Source organism: Mustela nivalis (genome assembly GCF_964662115.1).
Source record: "Mustela nivalis genome assembly, chromosome: 10".
Lineage (NCBI taxonomy): Eukaryota > Metazoa > Chordata > Mammalia > Carnivora > Mustelidae > Mustela > Mustela nivalis.
In genome coordinates, this window is record NC_139029.1 from 96,770,316 (window position 1) to 96,791,260 (window position 20,945).

Genomic DNA, 20,945 nt, shown 5'->3' on the forward strand with positions numbered 1-20,945 from the left:
GATTATAAATTATATGGTCACCCTACTTAAAATGGGGTTAATTCTTCCCTTTCTCGGACAGGGATGGCACAGCAGGAGTCTGATGCAGACCCTGGCGACGGTCTTTCCATGATGAGGTGTTTTTTTTTTTTTTTTTTTTTAACCTTCCTGCCTTTGCTGTTACTCTGGAAAGGGCGCAGAATTTCCTTTTTTCATCCTGGCATAGCTCAATATATCTGACTCTTGACCATTTGGGTTTGCTGGCTAGAGTCAAAAAGGAACATCTTTTAGCCAGGCTGTAATTTGTTCCTTCCTGCTTCTGAAGAGGCCCGTTTCAACATGAGCCTGTCTCTTTCTTTGGAATATTTATAAACACTGCAAGCAGTCCAAGGGCTGGCATTTGTCCGTCAAGACCTCTAAAACTCCACCTTTGAAATGCTGGGACCTGGAGACCTTTTATTCGGTGTTTTTGATGACCTGCATCACCAAGATTTCTAATTCCCCAGCCTGGGACAGAGGGATCCTTCCACCTCTCACCCTTCTTCAGCTTCACTAGCTGCCCATTGGAGGATCTGCACTCTAACACCCCATACTCCGCTGTAGAGAACCCTCTTGGCTGCAAGACATGGAACGGAAGTCAAAATAGCTTAAGTCCAAAAAGGAATGTTCTGGCTCATCTAACAAAATATCTAGGGTTACCTTGCCTTCAGGAGTGATCAAACAAAAACGTAAGGATTTGCTGGTGCGTGGTGTTCTCCACCTCCGTCTCTGTATGTCTGTACGTTGTTGCATGTGCGTGTGTGTGCGCGTGTGTGCATGTGTGTGCGCACACGCCCACCTTTCTCAGCTTTGCTTCTTTTAGTAGCTGATCCTTTGTACAGCAATGGAACAAGGTAGTTGGTAGGTGATGATTATGCACCCACCACTGAAGCAGAGCCCCTCTCAAAATGGTAAGGGCTAAGCTGGAAAGGGGATTGTTTCCCCAAAGGTGTTACCACAAAAGCGGGAGGGCGGGGGAGGATGGATGCTTGTATAGGTAAGGAAACAACAGGTGTCCACCTCATGCTTGTTAAAACATGGAGGCAAATCTCTCCAGGTTCAATTCCCATTTTGAAAAGTAAGGAGGAGTATAGTTACCTATTCTATCTCAAAGTGAAGGGGAAAAAAGGCAAGGGTAAAATATTTGCTTATTTTTTTAAAAAAAAATTTTATTTATTTATTTATTTATTTAACAGAGAGAGAGAAAGAGCAGTGGGAGCAGCAGGAGAGGGAGAAGCAGGCTTCCCACTGAGCAGGGAGCCCAGTGTGGGGCTGGATCCCAGGACGCTGGGATCATGACCTGAGCCAAAGGCAGCTACTTAACTGACTGAGCTACCCAGGCATCCCAAATATTCACTTAATTAAAAAATTAAACACATAGGCTGGGAAGTTAAGGCTTTTCTGAAGTTGCTGTGTGCCCTTGAAATCTGCTGTAGAATTGGAAATCTTGACCTCCATCCTGGAACATCAGGGAGCCCTTGTGTCCCTCCCCTCACTCCCTACTCCCTCCCTGAGGGCTTGAAGGGCGGGGGAGGATGCATGACGACAAGGAAAGGAATGTCATTTCTGTCTGGTCTCAGGCTCTGCCGATATTAGCTGGGAATGTGCAATTTATTAATGTCGATCTGAGCATCTTCAGCAATGATATGTCACAGGAATTAGTTAATTCAACAAGTATTTGTTGAATGCCTGATTTCTTCTCCTTTCTCTCTCCTCTGCCTTCACCCTCTGCCTCTCTCCTAGACCTTTCCCATCAGCTTTCAAGCATCCCCAAGGAGCTCTCATCTTAAAAACTAAACAAACAGAAAGCCCACAAACAGAAATCGTCTTCCCCTTAGACCCTACTTCCTTCCCAGTTACCACCCCCTTCGCAACCAAATTTCACACACGGAGTGTCCCTATTTACTACTTGTGTTTCCGGGCCTCTCTTGTTCCCATTCCTGATTTCGCCTGAACAAAAGAGTTTATGCAAAGAGTGAGACCCTCTGAGAACACAAACCTCTATGTACGGCTCTTTTATAGCACTTAAATGTTATGTGGTAATTGTCTGTGTGATGTCAGCTGGAGTAGGAACTTTTTTTTTAAAGTAGGCTCTACACCCAACATGGAGCCCAGGAGTATGAACTTCTTGAGGGTTAAGACAGAGCTTACTCAGTAAATGTCTTACAGTGGAACGTTAACATATGTCTACTCTGGGCATGGTGACTAATGTGTAGTAAGTGTTAAACAGATCCCTACTGAAGTCACCAGTTAACCGGGGTTGGCAACAAAAGAGAGAGACGGTTTTGGTATGGGAGGGAGGTGAGTGAAATTTTAGGCATCTTGAGCTAACTTAGAAACGTAGGAGGAGAATGAGAAGAGTGTGCTATATTGGAAGGCAGAAAATAGCTCTGCTGAGGGCATAGCAGGCCATGTTAAATGCTATAGCAAGTGTTTCCTCTTTTCAAGCTGAACACTACAAGAGGTCACTGGGTTTGCCAAATGATTATCAATTATCTTTTTTTTTTTTTCTTGGTGGTGGTGGAGGGAGGGACAGTTTTATTAGAATGTTACCAGACTGGGGCACCTGGGTGGCTCAGTAGGTTAAAGCTCAGGTCATGATCCCAGGGTCCTGGGATCGAGCCCCACATTGGGCTCTCTGCTCAGCAGAGAGCCTGCTTCCCTCTCTCTCTGCCTGCCTCTCTGCCTACTTGTGATCTCTGTCAAATAAATAAATAAAATCTTAAAAAAAAAAAAAAAAAAAGAATGTTACCAGACTGCAAACCCTTAGGAAGCAGTGATTTGCAGGGTCCCCCAAATGCAAAGATGACACAAAAATTAATTTAGGTGGACAGTCAACAGGGAGACATGCAATGGGAACTTTGGGGAGGTAGCTGATGACATCTGCACACTTCTCACCATCGCTACACCTTAAATGGATCCAGCCCATCTTATCCCTGTGGTTAAGTATCTCAAGAGAAAGAACTAGAACCGCAACATGGATGCACTTTTCTTAAGTGCATATTGAATGTGCACATGCGCATTTGAAATGTGAGAGACCGAATGGATAGGCACGGTCATTATGACCCTCTCTCTGGTTACATTTCAAACACATTTTAGAGCATGTTGGAACTCTTCCTTTCCTAGCTCCGTTCATTACATTCTGATCACCCTCCCTAAGGAGAGAGCACTGCTTTTCCTAAGTCTCCATGTGGCCCTTCCCTGATTTTTCCCATGAGTGTCCTGGGTATGCAATTTCAGAATTAGACAGGAATTTGTGGAGGACTCCTGATAGGCTGGGCTGGAAGTGGAGTTCTCTCTTATAGCCAATGCCCAATGTTCCTAAACCCCTGATACAGATGACCATCGCGTCTGTTTGTAAGGCGGACGAAACCAAATCCTAAAGGCGAACAAGAGAAAGAGAAACAAATTCCAGCATGCTCCTAAGTCTGCAGCACAGGTTGTTTTGTTGTTGTTGTTGTTGTTTTACCTGTCTTGGAGTTAATTCATGCAATTTGTCTTCAATCTCTTAATTTAATTACTTTTCTTGAAAACACGCCTGGGACAAGGCCAACATGGGAGAGAGCAATGTCACGGGGTCAGGATCTGGAAACAAAACAGGTCTTACGGTTTTAAGGATGAGCACCCAAATCTTAAGGAACCTGAATTCCTGGTGAGCAGTCAAGTTCTTTATACCGCCCCCAGCAGGATTCCGGCGGTTTAAAAAAGACAAGGAAAAAGAAAAAGAAATCTATTGAAAAAACAAGTCAACTCAAAAAGAACCCACCCCAAACTTCCCCCATCCGAAGAAATGGCAGCTCTCACCGCGGAGTCCTCCGGCACCCCGCGACAGCTCAGCTACAGGCCACCAGCTGCGGGGGCGGCCGTGTTCGGGAGAGCCGAGTCGCGCTCGGCGGGGCCGCGGGGCGGGGCGGGGCTGCGGGGCGGGGCCGTGGGGCGGGGCCGGGCCCAGGGCTAGACGCCCCTGCGGCTCCCAGTCCTGGAGCGCGAGGGAAGGAGCGAGCGCGTGTCCTCGCGTGCGGAGTGCGCGTGTGGCTGGGGAAGCCTCCGCGCCCGCTGCCCTGGTGGCAGGAAGTCCCCGGGAACTACAAATCGAGGCATGCTGGGAACATTCCCCTGCTCCTCCCAGGAAATGTCCTTTGTCCAGCCCTACAGGAAGCCCCAGTGAGGAGTCAGCCGGGCAGCCAGCCAGCCAGCCAGCCCGCGGCCGCTGCAGACGCCGCCGCCGCAGCAGCAGCACAAGGGCAGACGCGGCGCGGGACTCCGGCCGGGGCGCGTGCTGCCCTCGCTTCTCGCCGCCGCGCAGGTAGGAGCGTGGCTGCGGCGGGGCTCTCGAGCGGCTGGGACTGGTCGGGCACCCGACCCGACCGCTGCGGGGATGGACTGTGCGCCGGCGAGCGGGTGGCGGAGAGGCTGGGCGAAGTTGTGCGGCGCGCGCTGGACCGCTGTCCGCTCCCCCGGGGCGCAGGGGCCCCGCGCGCGTGGGGTGCTCTTGCGGCCCCGAACCCGGGCTGAGCTCCCTCCGGGGTCTGTGGCGAGGGGCGGGGAAGAGGCGGCTGAGGCGCTAGGGAGGAGGGGGCAGAACGGAGAAGGCGGGTGGGACCGTCCCGCCGACCACCGAAGGGGGCATCCGAGACCCTCGGAAAAACGAAGCCCAGGGAGGAGCTTGGAAGGCAAGGAGAAGGTGAAGGGCTTTGTGTGCAGCTGCGGACAGGGACCGAGTGTGCTTCCCTTCCCTTGTCTGTCTGCGCCCCCAGCCCGACTCGAGGCTGGAGGGGTGGGGGTGGGGCACTTCAAGGAGGGGCAGCGGGTCCTCTTGGGTCCCTGTGCTATGTGTTCCTCCTTTGCCCTCTCCGCTGCATTCTAGCCGACTCCCATCAGCGGCTTGGGCTGCCATCAGACTGGGCAAATGGCACAATAAGGATGAGTGGGTGGGAAGATGGGCAGCAGCTCGTCGCCCCGTTTATCTGTGGTGGACTTCCCAACCCCAGATGTCCATGTCTGCCGGTGGTGGGTAGCGGGACAAAGCTGATACATTCACCCAAGGATAATGCTGTGAGTGGAGGCATGGGGGTGAGACGCGTGTTGGGAGGAGAGGGCGAGTGAGAAGAGGTTGAGGTGGGAGAGCAGCGGCCGCAGGGGCGCTGAGTGTACCTACGAGCCAGTGTACATTCTGGCCAGGCTTCGAGAATAGGGTTACCACTTCCTCTGGGACTTTCCACGATTTTCCTTTTTCCTCACTGCCACCCCGGGAGTGAATCACTCATCCCTTGCTGCAAGGAGCGGTAGGCTGGGTTCAATTTGGGCTTGTTGTATTCCCGCTTTCATAGCGGACTTACTTGTCTCTTACCTGGGGTTGGGGGTCACATGAATACCCCGCATCCCCTCTGGCCTTATGCTCTTCCCTGGGGGACTGAGGGTGTGGTGAAGGTGGTTGGATAATGGCTAGCAAGTTAATAGTCTTTGAGGAGCTGTGATGGATGAGTGGGCAACTTTGAACACGGCCCAAGTGTTATTGCTGTATCTGAACTCACTTGACCAAGGCCTCTGGTTCTCCTTTAACCCTTTCCGTCTTTTTTTTTTTTTTTTTTTTTTAATGCCGTACCCAGATGGTTACCTCTTTCTCTTAACAAGACAATACATGGATATTAGTTAATGTGGAATATATTTTAAGAGCCAGATGGACCTTTAAAAATGACACTTGGTGGTGAGGCAGGAGCACCCAAGGCTCATGGTTAAGGAGGAGGTGGTAGGGCAGAGCCCTACACCTTGTATAAAGGGTTTGTAGGGAGAAACACACTGTTTACACTGATTTCTGTAGGAGAAATGAAACTTCTGAAGGTAAGGTAAGCATGGGGGGTTGAGGGAGAAACCCAGGTGTCCAGGCTGAGGGCCGGAAGAGGGAGAAATAAAGGGGGAAAGCTCTGTCAGTTTGGAAGATGATTTCGAGTTGGAACATCTTGGCTGTGTGTGCGTGTGCAAATGTTGGAGGTGGAGGTTGTTGTTGGGGGAGAATTTGATGTCAGAATTCCAGCTGGGCCCCCAAAGAGAATAAGATGGCACCAGAGTGAAGCAGAATCAGAAAAGGGAAGTCAGGCCACCCTTTACATTACACACAAAGGGAAACATTGATGGCCTTCAAAAACCATTGGGATTAAGGAGGTGAATGGAAACAAATCAGACTGGGGCAAACGAGCTGGTGCAGCTGGCGTGAGGCGGTGGTATGAAGCTGACCTCACCGAAGGTTGTATGACTAAGGCCGATGGAGTTGCACCCACCCCACCCCCCAAAAAGCTCCTTGGATTTCCTCAGAATCTACGTGTTTGCCTCATTTCTAGCATCTGGCTAAGGGAAAGAGAAAGGGCAAAAATTGATGGTAAGGATGATAAATTAAGACAAGAAAGATATTGCCTGCTCATGGAGGGTGGGAACCCCTTCCCCCAAAACTGCAGAGCCGTTTTAAGAGGTCTGGAGCCTGAAGCTCTGCCAGTGCTATGTGGGCTTTTCTTTGGATCTAAGATCCGATTTCTTTTCCTTCTCCCCCCACCCCCACCCCTCCTGAACAGGTTTCTTAGCACTATGTAATGTTAATGTACTCAGTATAGTTACCTCCTTAGCTGGGCATACAAAACCTTTCACGGTTCTGGGCCCACCTATTTCCATTGGATCCAGGGCACCCCAAAATACCTACCCATTCTTGCAACAAACAGCTCCCCATTTCCAGACGCCACAGATAGACTTCCCCCAGTGTCTCCACCGCGTTGAATTCCATGCTTGTTTGGCATCCCTGCACAACCTCTGATTAGTTTCTGCAAATCCTTGCCTATCTGATGTAGCACCCATCTAGAAGGCTTCCCAGACCTCCCAGTGAGAGTTCATCCCATCCCCATGGTACTTTGTATGCTTGGGATGTCTCCTACCTCTGTTCGTCCTTGTGATAGCTAGATGTTAATTTTATGCCCTTGGGACTGTAAACCCCTTGAGGGTAATGGCTTTCTCTACCTGGTGTTTTATACCTAGCAGTGCAGAACAGATGTTTCTTTGAAATGCATGAGTAAATGAGGAATGAGTGAAAGAATGCATATGTCTTAATTTATCTCTTTCCTTTTCTATAAAAAAAGGGGTGAAGCCTTTCTCAGACCTGTGAGGATTCCTCGCAGTTGTGAATCGAAGTCATCTGGGTCATGAGAGTCTCTGGTGCTTTTCCGTGTGCTCCTGGATTAAGAGGCCCTAAAAGGATCCATCACAGTGTCTAATACAACGACACTCATTAAAAGTTTGTTGAATAAGTTCTTTGCCAGCCTATGTTTTCGAACTCTTATAGACAGGGTACGGAATCGATTAATCCCAGGTGGGTAATTAGTGAGTTTCCGCCTGGCTCCTGGACTGAAGAAGGTGACTGTTCTCTCTCAGTTGTGCAGGTGAGATGTACTTTCTAGAAAGCAGCACCAACAAAGGCTGTCCTGGTATTTGGCCATGAAGCCACTGACATCTGTCATGTTGCTTTGATTTTTATAGTCCAAGCCATCTACCAGGATTAAAATGTTGTATGTAAAAGTGCAAGGCAGATCAGACTCTCAGATTTTCCCCAAAGGTGCTGCTGTTCTGTAATCCCTCACTTAACCCTCACTGGACAGCTTTTTGTGCTGCTTTTTGCACTTGATGACAGCAGCAGTTAACTGTTTATTGAACATCTATGTATCGACTATTGAACTGGGTAATTTCCATACATTGCCCTAATCTGATGATTTATGTAGTATTCTCTCCATTCAAAAATTGAGGAAATGGAGGGTCAGAGGGAAGTTAAGAAACTTGCTCTAAGTCCCAGTTTCTGATCTGGAAATAGGCTGGAAATTTGGGTCTATTGACTCCCAATCCTGTTCAGAATAGGTGGATCTTTGCTTACCCTGGGAGAATATTGCCAGGTCTCCCTTCCTTTTTCTTCTGAGATCCCTCACTTTCCAAATTTCCTACCAGGAACATTGTTGGGTTTTTAAATTCATCCTACTAGATCTCATTCTTAAAGGCACTGGTTTTTCATAAATTCGTTCTTCTTATGCCCTTAAGCTCCCATGGGTGTCAGTTCGAAAGCTCAGGTTCAGAACCCCTAATAAGATCTTTGAGCACAGAACTGTTTGCCTGGAATCCTTTTCCTTTCTCTCCCAGCCTATCTGAATTTTTTCTGTTCCTCCCTCCCGGCCAAGTCTTACCGTTTCTAAGCCGCCTTTCTTGACACTCCAGGTCACATGCAGCCTCTCGAATTTTTTGTGTTGTCTGAAATACCTGGAGCTCAGTGTCTTCCCAATGAACACAAACCTGAATAAGCCCGCACCCCATATGGGAACATTTGCATATTCCCTGCTCATGGCAGGAACCATATGTCCAGAACACAGCCTGGCATACAGTGGACCTTCAGGAACTGAGTTGAGTTGACCATAAATTGGTAATGACTGACAGTGCAGAAATGTAGACATGAAACATCATTTGCATGTTGACAGTTTGGGAGACAGGTCAGAGGGATCGTTTTCTTAGTTAATTTTCATGTGACTGCCACAAGAAATAAGCACCTTCTGGGAGCCTGGGTGGCTTAGTCAGTTGAGCGTCCAACTCTTGATCTCAGCTCAGGTCTTGGTCTTGGGGTCGTGGTTCAAGCCCCATGTTCGACTCCACGCCCAATTTAAAAAATTAAAAATAAATAAATAAATAAAAAGCACCTTCTGGAAATATGCCAAAGCAGACCTGTGTGTTGCTGAGTTTCCCGAGCTTGAGGTTGACTTAGACATCACTGTTAAGTGATTATGGTGTTTTATTGAGATAGTATGGGGGGGGGGACTGGCCTCAATGCCTGCCCCCTTGATGTCGTGCCCACCTCTCCATAATCTTGTAGGAAGGGCCTTTTGTTGCACATCTGAGAAAATCAGAAGTTTCCTTCTGCAGAAACAGTTTGGGGAGGCAAGAGGTAAGGCTAAGGTGAGGAAGGAATTAATTCCTTTTTTTTACCTCTGGGGGAGTAGCATCACTTGGGTGGGATATGGGTTTGGGCGTTATTGTATCATGTATTAATGGGGAAGGTAGAAAGGTCAGCCGGCTTCTCCTTTTCTGGTAGAAAGGTGCTTACCCACCACAAGAGGCTGAATCCAACTCCAGAGGCTGACTGTGCCACCTTTTCCCCTAACCTCAAGGCAACACAGCACTTTGGAAGCCTGCATACAAACACAGTGTGCTGTGGGTTGTCCTTAAGCACATGAGTCATTTTAACTGCAAATGGGATAGTAGTTGCCATTCCTGCATTTGTTCAGCCATTCACTGTGTATCCATAGCCTGGCAACAGTGTTACAGCTAGGTGTGGGGAAGGACATGTGCAAGTCTTCGTGTCCCTTCCTGCAAAAGGTGAAGTGTGCATCTTACATATATCCCTATAGGTGCAGCTTTAATTTGCTAAAACGTATGTAGTTAGGGAGGAAGGGCGTACTTGTATTCTGAGAGGCATTTTAAAGATTTTATTTATTTGAGAGACAAGAGATCTCAAGTAGGCAGAGAGGTAGGCAGAGAGAGAGGGAAGCAGGCTCCCTGACAAGCAGAGAGCCCGATGTGGGGCTCTGTCCCAGGACCCTGGGATCATGACCTGAGCCCAAGGCAGAGGCTCTAACCCACTGAGCTATCCAGGCGCCCCCTGAGAGGCATTTTAGATATGTATTGCCTTCCAAGAACTTTTCTTAGGGTCATGTCCTAAGTTAGAAAACAGGAACCATTCTACCTGGGTCTTATTAATAATAAATGTGTCACTTTTATCGTTTCGGTGCTGTGCATATTCAAGTGGTTAGCACACCTTTGATGCCTGATAACAGTTAGGCAGGGCACCACTGGAAGAACATACTGCCCTTTGTTGCCCCCCGGCCCCCCTGCCCCCCACAACCTGGGAACCTTTGTATATTTCAAATAATCACTGTTATTTTCTTACGTAGTCTTTTTTCTCTTTTTTTTGATAATCTCTTAGGCAAGTATCAGCAGTGATTTCTGTTAGCAGTAGGTGGTTTTGAGAGCAGTAGATTTTGGGGGTACCTGGGTGGCTCAGTTAAGCGTCTGCCTTTGGCTCAGGTCATGCTCTCAGAGTCCTGGGATCAAGCCCCCAGTGGGGCTCCCTGCTCAGTGGGGAGCCCGCTTCTCCCTCTCTCTTTGTCCCTCTGCCTGCTCATGCTCTCTTTCTCTCAAATAAATAAATAAAATGTTTTTAATAAGTGGATTTTGGGGGCACCTGGGTGGCTCAGTGGGTTAAGCCCCTGCCTTCGGCTCAGGTCATGATCTCAGGGTCCCGGGATCAAGTCCCACATTGGGCTCTCTGCTCAGTGGGGAGCCTGCTTCCCTTCCTCTCTCTGCCTGCCTCTCTGCCTGCCTCTCTGCATACTTGTACTCTCTCTCCGTCAAATAAATAAATAAAATCTTAAAAAAAAAAGTGGATTTTTAAGTTTATTTTAAGTTATTTATTAAGTAACCTCCACGGAACAGAACCCAGAATAATGGGTAGTAGCACATGGTAAATGTTCAGTAACTGTTGAGCGAATGAATGTTATATTTTAAAAATATTTCATTTTGATTTTTTCCCAATAGTGCGTCATTGCCAGTTTTCTACAGTGAGTTGTGGCACAGGGTATGTGCTTATGTGCTCTATAAGCAGAGGAAATAGATACAATTTTGTAAAAGGTAGCCTTTATTAGTAGAGCAGTTTTAGGTTCACAGCAAGATTGGGCACAAAGTACAGAGAGTCCCAATGTGGTCTATGGCCCTAAAAATGTACAGCCTGCCCCTTTATCAACCTCCCATATCAGAGTGGTGTGTTAAATCCATGAACCCATATTGACACATCATTATCACCCAAAGTCCGTAGTGCATTTTAGTGCATTTTGGGTTTGTACATTCCATGACGGTTTTGACAAATATGTAATGACATGCGTCCATCACCCTAGTATCATACGGAATAGTTTCATGGCCCTAAAACATCCTCTGTGCTCCACCTGTTCATCCTTCTCTCCCCTCTAACTCCTGGCAAACACTGTTCTTTTTTACCATCTCCATAGTTGGCCTTTTCCAGAGGTCATATAGTTGGAATCATAGTGTATGTAGATGTAGCCTTTTCAGATAGGCTTCTTTCACTTAGTAAGAGACATTAAGGTCCTCCCATGGCTTGTCATGACTTGCTAGCTCATTTCTTATTAATTAACTCTGAATAATATTCTGTTTTCTAGAGGTATGGCAATTTGTCCATTGATCTCTTGAAGGACATCTGGGTTGCTTCCAAATATTGGTGATGATGCATCAAGCTGCTGTAAACCTCCACATGCTGGTTTTAAGTGTAGACAGAAGTTTTCAGCTCATTTCTATAAATATCAAGGAGTGAGAATATTGGATTATAGGGGGTAAAATGCTTATTTAGTTTTATAAGAAACTGCCAATCTCTCTTCCGAAGTGGCTGTCCCATTTTGCGTTCTCAGCAGCAGTAAGAGAGAGGTCCTGTTCCTTCACATCCTCACCAGCATCTGGTATTGCCAATGTTCTAAGTTTTTTTGCTATTCTGATAACTGTGTGGTGGTATGTCATTGTTGTTTTAATGCGTAGATCCCTAATGACATATAACATTGAACAGTTTTTCATAAGGCTTTTTTGCCATCTATCGCTCTTTGGTGAGCTGTCTGTTTAGATCTGTTGCCCTTTTTTAAGTCAAGTCATTCATTTTCTTACTGTTAAATGTTAAGGGTTCTTAACATATTTTGGATAACAGTTCTGTATCGGATGTGTCTTTATATTTTCTCACAGTCTGTGGTTTGTCTTCTCATTCTCTTGATACTTTTTTTTAAATATATATATGAACTTTTCCCTTTTTTTTCTTTTTGATGAGTGTATGTTGCCAGTTCTTTTTTTTTTTTTTTTTTTAAGATTTTCATTCATTTATTTGACACACAGAGATCAGAAGTAGGCAGAGAGGCAGGCAGAGAGAGAGAGGGAAGCAGGCTCCCGTTGAGCAGAGAGCCCGATTCGGGGCTTGATCCCAGGACCCCGGGATCATGACCTGAGTCGAAGGCAGAGGCCTTAACCCACTGAGCCACGCAGGGACCCCTGCCAGATCTGCTTTAATGTAAAGCCAGCCTACCCCAGAAATGAGAAATCACATGTGAAATAAACCTGAAGAAATGCTCCCTGCTTTTTTTCTTTTTTTTAAAATAAGGTAAATGTCAGTTGAATTCTACAAAACTGTGGCCTCAGTCTGGATTAGCTTGGGGGCACTTGCTATGAGGAACTCTTTAATTTCTGTTTCCCTATTCGCTACTAGGTATTGTGTGTGTTGATTGAATTGGTGGTTTGGTGACTATTTCTGGTCACCTATTTTCTGTAGAGCATGTACCCTTTTTACAAATTCCTTCAAGAGCCTATGTGTGTCTCAGAGCTTAATGCTGGACCCTTAGGAAAAGGGTTTTTTAGGCTGATTGCTTGTAGGTAAGAAGAGAAATCAAGACATGCACGCCCTTCCTATTATACTAGTAAGAAAACCAAGCCAAAACACAAAACTCTTGAAAACTGCCAGAGGGTAAGCTTTGGTCTGAGTGGACACTTTCAGTGTTGAGTATCAGGTTCTCCTGTGTTTGATGGTGCTTGCTGTTCTACCTTCCCACCCCAACCACACAACTTCTCAAGTTATTAGTCTCTTTTTTGTTCATGGTTTAATTTATGTTAGTTCTAGTCCTGTCTTTCCTCCAGGGATGAGAGAGAAGCAGCTGTCCTGTCAGGCTGGCAGAGTCTAGTGGCGTTTCCTACCTTAAATACAAACACAGCTCTGCGCCACCTCTGTTCTCTGCAGAGCTGAACTGGATGTTAAAATCTTCGAGTGGAGGGGAGGATACCCACAGGACAATTGGATGCAAATAAGGGGTGCTGGCGTTGGGCCAGGGATGCAGGATTCTTTTTTGAGAACATTCTGTCTTAACTTCTGAAGCTAATCACCACTTTCTATCATGTCTACTTATTTAGCAGGATAATTAAGCATGCTTGGCTCTTGGTGCTGACAGGTTATTGGATCCTTTTAGGAGAGCTAGGTTGTTTCCAGGGCTCTGCCTTACCTGGCGTGATCTTGGCCACATCACTACATTTCCTGATCTTATTAGCTCTTCCTGTTGAGACCGAGGGAGAGAAATAAGTACACCTAATTTTACCCATTTCAAGGAATAATTGAGGGCTCATTATGTGGGGGATGACCAAAGTGAGTAAATAAGTCTGTTCCCAACAGGAGGTGACAGTTGGGAGGTGGGACAGAGAGAGGACAAACAAGATGCAAATTATTGTAAATCTGATTATATTTTAAAAACTAATATGAGACAGAACAAGATAAGGAAAAGTACCTCAAAGAAGTCATACAAAGTGAAACAGTAATAATTCTCTCTGAGCACCTAACAGTAATCTTTATAGAGTAGATACAGTTGTGACCCATTTTACAGATGAAAAAACCCCACCAAGGCTCGAAGAGATTGAGGAACTTGCTTAAGATTGTAGAGTTAGAGGCTGGATTCATGCAGGTGGTGTGGCTCCAGAATCCAAGTTTTTACCACTCCGGGTGTTGCTTCCCTCCAGGAAAGGACAGACTGCCCCATGCCGTTCTGAGAAGGAAGAGCATGGCTAGAGAGGAAAAACCCTGGGAACTTTCTTGGGGGTCATAAAGCAGTCCCTTTGGCCTGAGGTTAGCTGATTAGAGGTTAGGGAGAGGTAAGAGAGTCTTGGGCTACATTGTTGAGGAATTGGAGTTCGTGCTTCTTTGAAGGCTCTGGCTGTCAATCAGAGGTTTCTGAACAAGAGGGATTAATGGAGGGGCAGCTGTGTTTTAACATGGATCCAACAGTGGTGAGTAGATGCCTGTAACTGGCAGGAGTGTCTGTGGCAGTGATAGTGGCTACAGAAAAAGAAAGTAAAAGGAAGGCCTGGGCAGTTGATTTGATTGAAAGGGGTGAGGAAGGGTCAGTCAGACTCAAGGGTTTTGAGCCTCCCCACAAGTAAAGACAAAGAGGCATTAACAGAAATGGGCACCGTGAGGAGCTGATTTGTAATAAAGATTCAGAAAAGAACTACTGGGTTTTTTTGGTGTGATACGGGTCAGATTACAATTGGAAATGACAAATGGAAATTCATTTAGTCTTCACAATGGCCTTTGAATGTCACTTGTTTTTCTCATCACATAGATGAGAAAACTATGCCTAAAGAGCTAAATTAGCTATTAATTTAGCTAAAACTAGCTAAAGAGCTAAATAACTGTCCTGGGGCATATGACATGTAGGTGGTAAACTTCTGCTTGAACCCGGGTCTGTTGATGCCTCCTGTCCTGTGTCCCATGTGTTGTGCAGGGCAACACCTCAGGATGAGGAGGGGTATTAAAGCTCCTCATTGTGGTGCTTGGTGCATCATTAGAAACAGGGACATGGGGTGCATATTGGGGCTGGGGGCAAGAGGTTCAAATTATCGAGGTCTCTGGATAGAGGTGTTTATTCAAAACTGGGGAAAGTGGCTGGACGATTGTAGGGTGAGAAAGAAGAAAATGTAAACAAGAATCTTGGGGGTTGACTTGTTTTAGGAGTTAAGAGAAGGCAAAGTGGTAGGTGATCACGAGAAGGACTGGCACCGTGTGATAACGTGGATGCTCAGGAAGGAGAGAATTTCCAAGGAACGTGTCTCCGCAGGATTGCTGCCGTCACTTACCCAATCCCCTGTTTTGTATGCCAAGCACTTTATAGTGTTGATGCTGTTAACTTTAAAAATGAAAGTCACTTATTTCACTAGCAAAATGGGTTTATTTGGGAAAAGTAGAGAAATGTAATTTGAGACCTGAAAGCTATGGCAAAACCATAGGCAAGTCCAAGCAACAAGGGAGAGGAACATTATTTTACAGAGAAAAAGGAAGTGGAGAAAGGTCGTTTTGAATGCCATCAGCAGCAGAAAAGCCCAAGTCGAGGGTGATGACTGTTTCTTATTGGCTGAGTTACAGGGTAGTTGATTTCTTTTTTTTTTTTTTTTTTAACCAGTTTATTTATTTATTTATTTATTTATTTAAATTTATTTTTTATTTTCAGCATAACAGTATTCATTATTTTTGCACCACACCCAGTGCTCCATGCAATCCGTGCCCTCTATAATACCCACCACCTGGTTCCCTGACCTCTCACCCCCCCACCCCTTCAAAACCCTCAGATTGTTTTTCAGAGTCCATTGTCTCTCATGGTTCATCTCCCCATCCAATTTCCCTCAGCTCCCTTCTACTCTCCATCTCCCTATGTCCTCCATGTTATTTGTTATGTTCCACAAATAAGTGAAACCATATGATAATTGACTCTCTCTGCTTGACTTACTTCACTCAGCATCATCTCTTCCAGTCCCGTCCATGTTGTTACAAAAGTTGGGTATTCATCCTTTCTGATGGAGGCATAAGACTCCATAATGTATATGGACCACATCTTCCTTATCCGTTGAAGGGCATCGTGGTTTTTTCCACAGTTTGGCGACCGTGGCCATTGCTGCTATAAACATTGTGGTACAGATAGCCCTTCTTTTCACTACATCTGTGTCTTTGGGGTAAATACCCAGTAGTGCAATTGCAGGGTCATAGGGAAATTCTATTTTTAATTTCTTGAGGAACCTCCACTCTGCTCTCCAAAGAGGCTGTACCAACTTGCATTCCCACCAACAGTGGAAGAGGGTTCCCCTTTCTCCACATCCCCTCCAACACATGTTGTTTCCTGTTCTGCTAATTTTGGCCATTCTAACTGGTGTAAGGTGGTATCTCAATGTGGTTTTTATTTGAATCTCCCTGATGGCTAGTGATGATGAACACTTTTTCATGTGTCTGATAGCCATTAATATGTCTTCATTGGAGAAGTGTCTGTCCATATCTTCTGCTCATTTTTTGATATGATTATCTGTTTTGTGTGTGTTGAGTTTGAGGAGTTCTTTATAGATCCTGGATATCAACCTTTTGTCTGTACTGTCATTTGCAAATATCTTCTCCCATTCCGTGGTTTGCCTCTTTGTTTTGTTGACTGTTTCCTTTGCTGTACAGAAGCTTTTGATTTTGATGAAGTCCCAAAAGTTCATTTTTGCTTTTGTTTCCTTTGCCCTTGGAGACATTATCTTGAAAGAAGTTGTTGTGGCTAATATTGAAGAGATTACTGCCTATGTTCTCCTCTAGGATTCTGATGGATTCCTGTCTCAACGTTGAGATCTTTTATCCATTTTGAGTTTATCTTTGTGTACGGTGTAAGAGAATGGTCGAGTTTCATTCTTCTAAATATAGCTGCCCAGTTTTCCCAGCACCATTTATTGAGAGACTGTCTTTTTTCCACTGTATATTTTTTCCTGATTTGTCGAAGATTATTTGACCTTAGAGTTGAGGGTCCATATCTGGGCTCTCTACTCTGTTCCACTGGTCTATGTGTCTGTTTTTATGCCAGTACCATGCTGTCTTGGTGATCACAGCTTTGTAGTAAAGCTTGAAATCAGGTAATGTGATGCCAGGGTAGTTGATTTCTTGCAGGAGATGCAATGTACGTCTTTCTCTGTCCGGGTCTGAAATTGACAGTGCTTCCTTTGACTGACCTCAGTAGCATGGCTGTCTCTTTGAGCCTGTCCTCCTGCCCTCCAGACTAGACTTTAGCGAGGTTTCCCTTTACTAATTTTCACAATGGCAAGATCAGAGGAGAAGAAACTGGGTGGATTTGGAAGTTTGAAAATTATAGCCGGTACTGATGTGAGCCTGACTCCAGAAATGTTAGCGATGAGTACTGTGTGCTGAGACGGCGAACACCTGGGAAGCCCACAGTTAACTGGGAAACTGCTAGGTGTGGTGATGCTGAAGCAGTTTATCAGGGCTCAGTGGCATTGATCCCTCCTTTTCCCAGGAGTCTGTGAGGCTTGTTGGCCAAAAAAATGGCACTGCAGAAGGGAATGTAATAGAGTTTGATCATTGGTTTGGGGCATTTAAAAGATGATATTGTGAGGGAAAAGTGTCCCTTCTTAGAGTTTCATAGTTTGATGGAAAAATGTCTTTTAAAATTCTTTTAAAATGGCATAACCAATACTAATTCTTCCGGTTGATGGCTTCCTGGGCTTTCTTTTCTCTCTAACCCTCTCTCTCATGAAGACTTTTCTTTCAGAGGCTGTACCAAGGATGTGGACTTATTAACTGTTTACCATAACTTAACTCCATTAAGTCAAAGCTAATTCAAATGACTGCTTTGTTCTGGCCAACAAGATGTCTGTTTTGTCTAAGAAAAACAGTTAAATCTGAGACCATTTCAAAGCATCCCATGAAGATAAGTTTGAAGAACATTTTCTGTGTTTTTTGAGAGGAAAGATAATTAAAATAGAAAGAAAAAATAGGTGTCTGGGAGGGAACAAGGAAAATAGGAAGAAAGAGGGTAGCGTCCTTGAAATGTTATATCAGTAAATCCAGAGCACTAAACCCATAAATATGACAGAGCTGGCTGGCAGACTTCCGTGCAGCGGAGATTGAACTTCCACAGAATCACATAACCTGGATGGTAGTCACAGTTCTCCCACCAGCTGACTGACTACTTTTATGAATTCAAACAAGCTACTGATTTTCCCCTAGGCCTCTTTTTCCTTACTGGTGAAATGAGGGATCCTTTAGGGGTGCCTGGGTGGCTCAGTTGGTTGAGTGTCTGCCTTTGGTCCAGGTCATGATCGCAGGGTCCTGGGATCGAGCTCTGCTCGGTGGGGACCCTGCTTCTCCTTCTTCCTCCGCCTGCCATTCCCCTGCTTATTCCCTCCCCGCCCCCACTGTTGAATAAATAAATAAGATCTTAAAAAAAGGGGGGGGGGTGTCTGAGTGGCTCAGTCCATTGGGCTCTGCCTTTGACTCCGGTCATGATCTCAGGGTCCTGGGATTGAGCCCCACTCTGGGCTCCCAGCCTGCTTCTCCCTCTCTCGCTCCCCCTGCTTGTGCTCTCTTGGTCTCTCTGTCAAATAAATAAGTAAAAAAATCTTTAAAACAGAAACTGAGGGAATCCTTTAAAGACATTTTCAATTTTTTATTCAAAAAAATACCGTGAGATTGTCTCAGGATCTATGGATATTGTCTCTTCAGCAAAATTTAGCTTGTGTTTGGCCTGCTTCCACCACCTGGCCTGCTTCTGCTCACCTCCCACACAGGGAATGCAGAGCTATGCAGGAGCAAAAAGATGTAATAGAAAAAAGGGTGAATCGGAGCAACTGTATGCATTGTAATGGATCATGGTGAAGGTGTATGGCGGGGTAGGTTTTTTTACTTGCCATTAGGTGTGAACCAGGGCTCCTTACGTTGGTTTTTTTTTTTTTTTTTTTTTTTTTTTTTGATACTCCCAGAATCCCCTTTCTCACCTGGGAATTTCCAAGTTATTATTTGTAGGTTGGATGACTGCGCGAACACTTTGAAGATTGGTTAGGAATGAGTTGGTGACTTCGGCCAGATTTTAGTTCTTTTTCCTTTGAGAAAAGGAGGGTTAGCTAACAAAGCATTTTGTGTCCTGGGAAGGTAACAGCTTGATTAATGTGCTTTGACTCACTGCCCAAGTAAGCAGCTGATGGGAGCCATAAACCCAGGGTCAAACTTGTATAAATTAGCTTCATCCCAGAGACACAGTGTGTTAGAAGCTTGAAGAGCTACTTAAGGCCTCTTAGTGCCCCTGCCATGTGACACAGGTGATTAGGAAGTGAAAAGCAGGTGAGGTAATGCTCGGCCGTGGGGGCAAGCAGGAGTGCTTCAGCCAAGCACCAGAGTTGCATGGGGTTGAAGAGAAAGGGGATTGGGACAGAAGGTTCTCGATGTCAGTGATTTCAGCTCGAGTCTGCCCTTCACTGGCACATTCATGGGTAATTCACTGAATCTTTCTGAGTCTCCGTTGCCTGATGCATCTATGAAATAGGGTCCTGGATGAGACAAACCCATCAGGCAGGCTGCTGCTCCCCTCATTCTGCTGTAGCCCCTATTTGAAATTAACTGCTGTTTTTGTCTCTGCTACCACCTCATTTGGGATTTACTGTCAATATCTTCTCTTCTCTACCAACCCACCAGAAGATTTCTTGGCATATAGTGGTGCATTGGGCTCTTATCCCTCTTCCTGAAAGTCACTGTGGATTTCTGAAATACTGTGCTAGGGAATGTATTGTGAGTCCTCTGTAGCAACAGGGGAATTGCCGGGTTTTTGTTTGTATGCCATGAATCCTTTCAGAGTCCAAAGGAAAGAAAGCTGTGGGTCTTCTATTCAGAAGACAGTTTCTACAGACACCTTCACGTAAGGTTTCAGAGAGTTCGTGGACTCTGAACGCCCTCAGGCTAAGAACCCACGCACAAGGAAGATATCATTATTCTGTTTCTGAGCTTGTACAGGACTGCTGCTCTCTCCAGGGAATCCTAGGCACTGGAGGTAAAGGGGACGTAAGGAACCCAAAGGGCCTGAGCCTCACGAATGACTTAGGAACTATGGTATTCGAGCAGCGGATGAGGCCTGAACACCAGAGTCTCCTTGAGACAAGTGTGCCACTTCCTGGATGAAGCTGTGACCCGTGACGAGTTCTCTGCGTCCTTTGCTAAAACAGATGGTATCTGTGAGTTTCCGGTTTCCAACCTAAAGTGGAAACATGCTACCTTCTTGCTGCTCTCTTTGTAATGTGGGGTGAGTAGATTTGGGTGGCATTTCTCTGAGAAGGACACTCTCTAAATTTAAAAGTTGTCAGTTTGGGCTAGTAAAGTAATTCATGTTCATTGCATGGAGATCACTAATTACTGTTTTCATAAATCACTAGTTTTCATAAATCACTAGTTACTGTATTAACTTCCTGTTCACCAACACACACCCTAACATTGTTCATGCCTTTAGAAGATCATTCTGTGGATGACCGATTATCAATGTATTCAATCTGTTGGATACCTCACTTTATTTCGTCGGTGTGACTCCTGGGGATAAAGCATTCCTCTTACAGACTGGTCAGGACCTCAACCCCTAGCCAGGTTTATTTCCCCCTTTTGTCTTGGGTATAAAGTTGCCAAACTAATGGTGGAAATAAATAAGCACCAGCTATGGCGCGATCCTCTTTTGAGTTCTTTGGGAATACAAAAGTAGGTGAAAGTGGAAACTGTTTTCTCATTCTTTTTTGCATGTAACGGCTATTGTTCTGTCTCATAAAAAGAAAAAAATGTCTCAAAAGCATTGAAGTTAAGGTCTTTAATCTCTTCACCCCACTGTCTCTGCCCCCAGTTCTCCTGGGCTCAACTCAGTATCGAGCATTGTCATCAGTCCTGATTCGGTGTACTCTAAAAGCGAGCTAGTTCTTTGGTGGAAGTCACTGACCGTCGATCACAGCCTGTTCAGAAATTAAGTGAATCTGATCAACCTCAGTTTCAGAAACAAGAATGTATGTTTTCTATTTTAAAATTTATTAGTAGCTTTCCTGGCAATCACAGGAGTAGAGGACAACCACGAACACCGATCAGCTTCAACAGTAATCAGTGGCTGGCCATCTTGTTTCTTCCGCATCCCTGCTCACTCTCCTTTGTCCTAGAATTCCAGACATTTCGTTTCAAATAAGGCAAGTTCCAGACATGCCATTTCACCTGTAAATTTCATTACGTATACCTTTACCATTGTAAATTGATTCCCAACACCAACGCCTTAAAAAAATGAACAAGTTTCTTACTCTCCAATATCTAATCAACATTTGCAATTTCCTGACTGCCTTATAATTTGTTTTTGTACTTCAGTTGAACTGGGATTCAAATACTCTGCGTTGATGTTGGTGGATACATCTCAAGTATTTTGAGATACAGTTTTCCTTCCTGTATGTTTCTTGCTCCTTTTCTCATCACTGTTGATGTGTCTCCTATGGTTCTCCTGTAGTTCTGT

At 45.3% G+C, this 20,945-nt stretch overlaps 1 protein-coding gene across 1 annotated transcript in view; it reads left to right on the forward strand.

The window, feature by feature from the left end:
• The first annotated feature begins 3,601 nt into the window (after window positions 1-3,601).
• The window catches only part of ZNF697 (zinc finger protein 697), a 32,863-nt gene continuing 15,519 nt past the window's right edge, over window positions 3,602-20,945 (forward strand). The window contains exon 1 of the mRNA XM_082687932.1: window positions 3,602-4,324. The gene's annotated coding sequence lies outside the window, so the exon portion shown is untranslated. The remainder of the gene's footprint in view (window positions 4,325-20,945) is intronic.